Raw genomic sequence first — 8,001 nt, 5'->3', positions numbered from 1 at the left:
TGGTAATTAGTTCTACTTGACATATGAATGAAAACTAATTTTCACAACAAAAACTTAGCACATAGACTCGCTTTGAAGAAGAGGTAGACATGAACTCGGAAATGGCCTATTGGTTGGTTTGTCGCTCGCGAGAAGTAAGCATGTAGCATTCTATCTTGATGCTATGTTTATTCTCGCGGCTAAAATGTTCTCTTTTTAAACAATAGTGTTTCTGTCGAGGAACTATCGGCTAATAGTTGCCCCGCGGAAATTTGATGTTCTTAAAACAAATATTTGCCCGAGAAGCGAAGCTTTGAGGGCAAATATGCTAGTTTTAAGAACATCAAATTTCCAAGGGGCAACTATCAGACCGATAGTTCCGAGACATAAACACTCTATTGTCTTTATTGTTCACTACTAAATTTTCTTCCGCGCCAGCTCAAAAATCATGTTGAATTATTTTCAACTTTATTAGACGAAAGCCGTGTCAGCCAATGTAAAATTTGGAAAAGAAAACAAACAAAAACCCTCTTAATATAATTTCGATTTATTTTCCATAAGGCCGCTTGTTTACAGAGGTATTTTCAGCGGACGACTACTATCCATCCGTGTATTTTCCTCGGACGGGCACTATGGGCTGATAGTAGGGACCTTAAGATCTACGACGGCGACGTCAACGAAAACGTCACCTCAAAATAAAACTTTGCTCTATTATAAGTCTTTCGCGATTATTCCATCTCGTTCACGTCCTACAATGTGGGCGAAGTATGCTAAAAATAGGTTGGTACGAGCGATTTCAGAGTGAAAATAGAGAATGAAAGAATCTCTGTGGCATGCTCACGTTGTCGTCAAAACCTAAAATTTGGTGATTTCACGTCGTCGTCATGCAGAGAACTGCAAAAATATGAGCAATAATCCGTGCCGCACGTGCAGCACGATTATTTATGCTCTTTTAACCAATGATATCACTGTTTTGTGGCGTTGTCGTCGACATCGTCGTCGTAGATCTTAAGCTCCCTAGTGTCTCTCCGCGGACGAACACTATCGCGTCACAGCATTAGTGGACTGATAGCGTTTTTGATGGAATAGCGCTGTTGTTTTCCGTCAGATAGCCAAGTATGAGGGGTTGGCTTTCGGAATTTCAATGCGTATTCTGTGCTTTTTGTGCAGCTTTAAGTGTAACTATCGCACACTTAATTGTTCACATGCTATAATAAGATTTGCGTTAAGTCCGCACTCGCACGTGATAGGACGGGGCCTGCCTCAGACGTTTCTTCGCCTCCAGTGGGCTGCTTTAATCTTAAGGTGATCTCTTAACTCGAAGAGTAATGTCATCGTCAAAGTGTCTTCTAAGTTAGTCCTCAAGCTCGTCACTTTACGTACGGCTTTCTCGTATCGTGGGGGTCGATAATAGCATTTCGTGCGGCAGTTAGCCCACATAAATCGGCTCGAAGTATCGAAGAAAAGATGTCCAAACACTCTTACCAAACACATTTATCTTCTTTGCAACCAAACATTTTATCCGTCAAAGAATGCAACATTCGCCACCGCAGGGAATGTTAATTCTTTGGGGTTTCACTTATAGTTCTTCGTTTCAAAGGTTCGCTAGTGACAGCGATGACACGAATTGCGCGGATATCACCCGACTCTCTGTTCTCTCATGCAACGTGATTGGCCAAAAATAACAAAAGCAGTTACGTCACACAGGGCTCGAGACTAACTTTTCAGCTCACTAGCCGAAAACTATCACGAAAAAAATTCACATTTGCAAACACAACCCGCGCTGTTAGTAAATATTTCCATATTCTCATATCCATCCTCGCAACAGCGGCGAAAATAAGCTGGAGTGTACGGTTTTCCGTATTTTTTTCACAAAGGCAAAGTTGAGGCCAATTTTCACGGAACCATTGCCATATCTTCGCAACTCACAAATGCACTGGAGTATGGAAAACGTGGAATAAAGTAAATTAAGAAATAAGCCGCAGGAGGTCTGTGGAAAGGCTGTTCCTTTGATTATAAATTGAGCTATTTGCGATTGAAATTTCAACGTGAAAGCGCCATTCTACGCATGAAGCACAAAAGCAGCGGAATGCAGGAAAATTGGATAATAGGGAAATTTGAAAGGACAGACTTGGCTCATATTAGATTTCTTTTTAATAGTTTCAACAGCAATCCGTGCGTTTTGTTCTTGAATGGTTTTTCGCAATCAATTACTGTGCTCGCAAGCAAGTTTTCTCTCTTTTAATGTGAGATTCACCATTCCTAGTAAACAAGATAAGTCGCTCCATATTATCTCTTTCTTTTTTTAATTTGAAATAAATTATGGATTCAACTTCAAGTACGTGATCTGTTTCCATATCTACACGTAACAACGGAGTTGTTGCGAAGAAGAAGGCAGAGAGGAATTGTTAAGAGACTTCACCGATTTTGGGTCCGATAAATTTTCAAGGAGCGGCAATGGCTGCAGCATACCCAGTATCAAGTTATAGTGCAGGAACTGGCTCTTCTTGATCGAGAACTTTACTACAGGTACATTTGGCGTACGGTATTTCCTTAATATGATATTCATTAAATTCACACTGTTTTGAGGAGCATCCTCATTGCCACAATCTTACTCGGACGCCATTTTCATTACTATTCGTCGAAACATATCACGTGCATAAACGTTATCGTCGATTTATCGCAAACAATCAGAAACAGTTTACGATTGTGTTTCCATATCGTTGTTTCCTCGCTTTTGCGTTGCTACTCGTCGCGAACAACACGTAACGATAGAGAATTTCTATCTCTTGCGATCATCGACGATTGGTCTGAGATGAACGTAAAAAAGCGTTTTGCAGCTCGGTTTCGCAGACGCTATTTTTCGTGTGAGAGAAACGACCGCCGGAAATACGTCTGCGTTCGCTGGCTATACGATAACCGGATATTATATGCAACGAAAACTAAAACTCGTTTCCGGTCTCGTACACAATTCTTTAATAACTAGACGCTCCATGAGATTACACTGGGTTGCCTGTGGTACGTGTTACTCAAAAACAGAAGGGACTGAGTTGGGTGGTATTGAACTGCAGCGTTCCAGGCAATTTTTTTAGGTCAGGGGTCATTAAGACCATTTAAGGGGTCACCCAGAAGTCGTGCCAGCAGAGGCCCTTTGGCTCATACGACGAAACAGATCTTTTTCGGAAGTTAAAAGCCTGGCTACCAGCCTATTAATCATTTGTCAGAAAGAAAAAATTCCTGTCATCTTTAGAAAAAATAGGCACGCATTGCGTACGTGTGGTAGTGCAGTAACACAGCGCTTTATTCGATATTGTCAACTGAGCTGCGTTTTGTCTTCCAGGAGATTTAAGTTGTCTTTGTGTAATATGTAGCTCTAATAGTACACGACATTGTTTTGGTGTTGTATATCATTGTAGTGCCATGGTAGAAGTCTTAGGTAAATAGCCCCCTGAGAAGACATGTGGTTACTAGCAAAGTACTAAACTCAAAAATTGAAGAAAATAAAAGGAATCGAGAAAAATTGGCTTCTAGGCTGACATGTTGATCATTTTCAAGTTCCCTCACAACTTCTTTTTACCACAAGTTTAAGCGTGCACTCTGAGCGTGTGACGGCGTTGTAATACAAAATTTCACCGAAGTTAAACACCGTCCGGCGGGGTTAGTATCTGGATGGGTGACCTAAAAATATACCACTTTGTAACAGAAGCATAGAACCGAAAATTCTATTTTAACGCTCAAAAATGCGAACTAAGCAAGGTACAGATTTTGTTAGCTTGCTTTATGCAAAACAAATATTGATGCAAAAGTAAATAAATATTGATACACAGTTTTTAGGAATAGCAGAAGGAAGGTTTCAGAACGGTCGATTGAGAATAAAATATTTTGCCATCAGCGAAAAACAGTTTGCGAGATTTTTGCTACGTTCCATTTTTTATTGTACTTTTGGTTGCACAAGTAAAGCGGGACATCGATTTCAGCGGGCGGCGTGTTTACTCGCGAAACAGTGAAGCATTTGTGTCAAATGATGGCAAGATACCGGCTTTTTGTTTTTGTTAGTTTTCTTTTTCTTTCAAGTGTTATAAAGTTTAACAAGAAATGTGCGAATTCAACACAAAGATCACAATCGCCCAACTCTTGAGATTGACCATTACTTCTGCAAAATCAAAAATTTACACTCCAAGACCAGGTTATTTGTCACCAAGGTAATTCCATCGTTTTGGAAATAGCAGCTACTTTATTATTCATCAGCGTCACACTTTCTTGCTGATTTTGGGGCTCAATTTGTTGAAGCTCTTGAAAGCACGCTTCCAACAGACCTGTTTATTTTCGTGACTTGTGCACGCGCTGCTTACAGTGCACTACCACAAAAATCCTCCCGTATCACATTTCAACCCACGTATGCAAATTTGTTAAGCTCGAAAATTACACAACATGAAATTAAAATTTACAAAGGCTGGAAATCTCACAAAAACCTTTTCCAGCGAAACATTTATTGAAACAAACAACATCTATTAGAGGCAAAAAGCCCTTCCTATTTCAATAGCGTGCGTTCAAAGAAGACACAGAATCCGTGTCACAAAGCATATGCAATTAAAGAAATTTCTGACAGTTCACATCGAACCCTTTTCGAAAGAACTTTGGCAGTAAATAATGACGCACAAAAGAGACAACAAGCTTTCAATCAAGTAATTCTTCACTGTCACATTTCCAATTTTTTTTACCTTTGCAGAGTTGAGTACAAAATAAATGTAAATTGCCAAGCAACTTAGATGCGACTTCAGTAAACACTGTGATGCATTCAAGGCGTTCGATTCCTTCAATGTTTGTTAAATCCATAAAAAAAATTGCTATTTGATTTCAGTGTTGTAAAAAATACCAAGTTAGTAAAATATTAGAAACAAAGCTCACTTGATATCCAACGGCGAAAAATGAAATTGTTGTCGAAGACCATTACTCGTCGCTTAAAAGATTCCAGATATTTATTTTTCACCGCCTATCTTGTTCATCCAATTGACGTTCCATTCTTGAGCTCCATTAGGATATATTTTGTTTAAAGATGCACTAAAACGCCATTCGCGTTACAATGACTTTCGACGCCATTGCAGGTTAATTAAATCTTCTCCTGTGTGCACCAGAGAAATCTACGCATTACCCCAACCCCTCTCAAACCTAACAAAATACACACAGAAGACTCTATGCACAAAGACTCCACTTAGCAGGGGAGTGACAAGCAAGACTTTAACCGACACGGAAAAAAATGAAAAAACGGAGAAATATTACCCCTTTTTGCGACTGGAATTGCTATACTGGCAACCCAGTTGACGTTCAAATGAGGCCTGAATGAATCTCAACATTATTAGAAATTCAAGTCTTTCGTGATTTCGGTGTCTATGTTGGCTAATAGTATTTTAATTTTCTTTGAAAGCAAAAATTGGTCCGGTTAGTTGTTGATTACCTACTCCACACAATGCCGTGAGCTACAATAAGCGACAAAAGTGTTGAGACACTTGGCAATAAAATTCGATTTTCTGCGTCTTGGATACATTTCCTCCCCCTTTCTGTGTCGGGCCGGGGGTATCAGAGAATTAACGCTAGATGCAAATAAAATAGAACAAATGCCTAAGTATCGAACAGCGTCTTTTCCTAAGAGTGTCTCAACTACTTTTGTCGCTCATTGTCTGAAGGCTATTTAAGCAAATTGTGGTGATTTCCTTTATATATCCAAGCTCTAGCAAGTTTATTTTTACAGACGCGACTAAATGCGTGGTTAAGAGTGATTCCTGACTAAAGAAAACCTGACAAGTGTTTTTATTTCTCACCGAAATTCCGATACAAAGACGAAACCTGGTTTATCCCGTTAATAAATGGATCTATTTTTAGCCCTCAAGGTGGTGCTCATAGCACTTTTTCTCTTTTAAAACGTTCAAAGAGTGTCTACCTCACTTTCATTCATCGCAATTCTCACTATGCCATCATGGCTACAAGTGTTTCTCGATTCACTTGTCATATTTTGACGAAAAAACAGAAATTGCATCGTTCTTTGGCAAAAATCTCTCTATGTCTGACCTCAATACAATACTTCAGTTACCGTTACAAATGGCCTCATAATGACGTCACAGCAATATGTACATATCATTTTGATAACGGCATTGTACTGAGCACGTCAAATTTTATATCAACCGATGGTTTTAGTGCTTTTTACACTTTTACTTGGCGAATTTCCAACGGTTTCCCATTGGTAAACCATTTATATCGAAAAGTTAATTAATTTATTCTATATTTAACGCTTTACCATTGAGAAGTCATGACATGAAGTTCAAAAGCGTGATGAAACAAGTGATCTTATGTAATTTTGTCCGCTGAACAGAATGCTGTTAACGGAATGCTTCTAACACGCAAGTGTGATGTAAAAATGATGTCATTACACACGGTCAACTGTCGCTAAACCAATAAAAACGTGCCTTCTGAGCCCAAAAGTTACTTTTATAACATAGTGTCTCATTTTAGTTCCTATTGTTCAAAGTTTTTGCTTCCTTTTTCAGTTCAGCCTGTAATAACGATTATTTAATGCCGATAAATGTAGTTTTTTCTCCGGTAACCACGAGTAACCACGGGTAACCAAATGATGGTAAAAAGGATACTATTAAGATTGATTTAGTCAGTTCACGGTTACCCGTGGTTGACCGTGGTTACCCGTTGATTTTCCTGTACAGCGGTCGTTTGAATTACTCCAAGATAGCCTGCTTTGGGAGTACCACCAGTAGTTTGTATTTCAACAATTACTTTATTATTTCATTCCTTTTTCGGAAGAGAAATAAGGTGGAGATGACCAACACCCTAAATTTGCGATGTCACGCAAGATTTCACTTCCAAAAAAGGTGATAATTTCCTTAAATTTTTGTACTGATGAGTAAGCCTGCCATAATTTTCCCATGAGAAGAACCCAAATCCTGGAATAAAGCGATGGCAGGAATTTCAATTAAGTACTACACCGGTTATTGTAAAAGAAACAAGTTTACTGTTTCAGACAATGAGCGACAAAAGTGTTAAGACACTTGGCAGTAAAATTCGATTTTCTGCGTCTTGGATACATTTCCTCCCCCTTTCCCCCAAAACAATGTTGATTTTTCTATTTCTTCGACTGCACAGACCACAGCGCCTACACAACATTGAATTGGGGGGCCGGGGGCATCAGAGAATTAACGCTAGATGCAAATAAAATAGAACAAATGCCCAAGTATCGAAAAGCGTCTTTTCCTAAGAGTGTCTCAACTACTTTTGTCGCTCAGTGTAGATAGAAAAACGTCTGATAATGATGATCTTTGTTTTGAATAAGTAGAAGAAGATATGAGGTTTCTGGACCGTAAAGTGCAAAGGAATCTAATATAGCTAAAGAACGCTTCACTCACCAGACTGTCAGGCCATTGAAAAGTATGAATAAGTGTTTTCGTTGTCACGGTTAGACGTTGTTGTAGTCTCTTCTTGTTTACTGCAACGGTTAGTTAAACCAGCCCAAGTCGACTGACAGAAACCACTCGTGTACTTGCAACTTCTTAGTCACTTTTCATTGAATTCCATCTACCTTCACAAACGCACCACTCTCGTAGTTGACTTTTAAAATCGTCACGACGTCTTAGCGAAGTTCAGCAAATATGCAGTCACGATTTCAAATTTTATGGGAAATGACGTTTCTTTTTCAGAGTAAAAGCAAGTGCGGTAGATGTACGTTAAAGGAATTTGAAATATGTTTGCGTTTAATTGTGCATGTGTGAAAGAGCCAGGACACGGCAGAATAAATTAGTTTTTTGTTCTTTGTTATCTATTCTGAAGCTTGTTTCACGCCTGCAAATGGTACATTACCATAATATTATGCCGAGAAACAACCCGCATAACAGAATGCGTTTACCCAAAGCGTTCACTCGTGCGTTTCTCAAAAATCTCGAAATCCATTTCTGAAACTGCGACCCTTTATTCTGAAAGGCTGGCCTCAAACATGTTTCGAAGTGGCGAATAACGAAGTGA

The sequence above is a fragment of the Montipora capricornis genome, chromosome 3, assembly GCF_036669925.1.
Source record: "Montipora capricornis isolate CH-2021 chromosome 3, ASM3666992v2, whole genome shotgun sequence".
NCBI lineage: Eukaryota > Metazoa > Cnidaria > Anthozoa > Scleractinia > Acroporidae > Montipora > Montipora capricornis.
Note: the sequence above shows the minus strand (reverse complement) of the source record.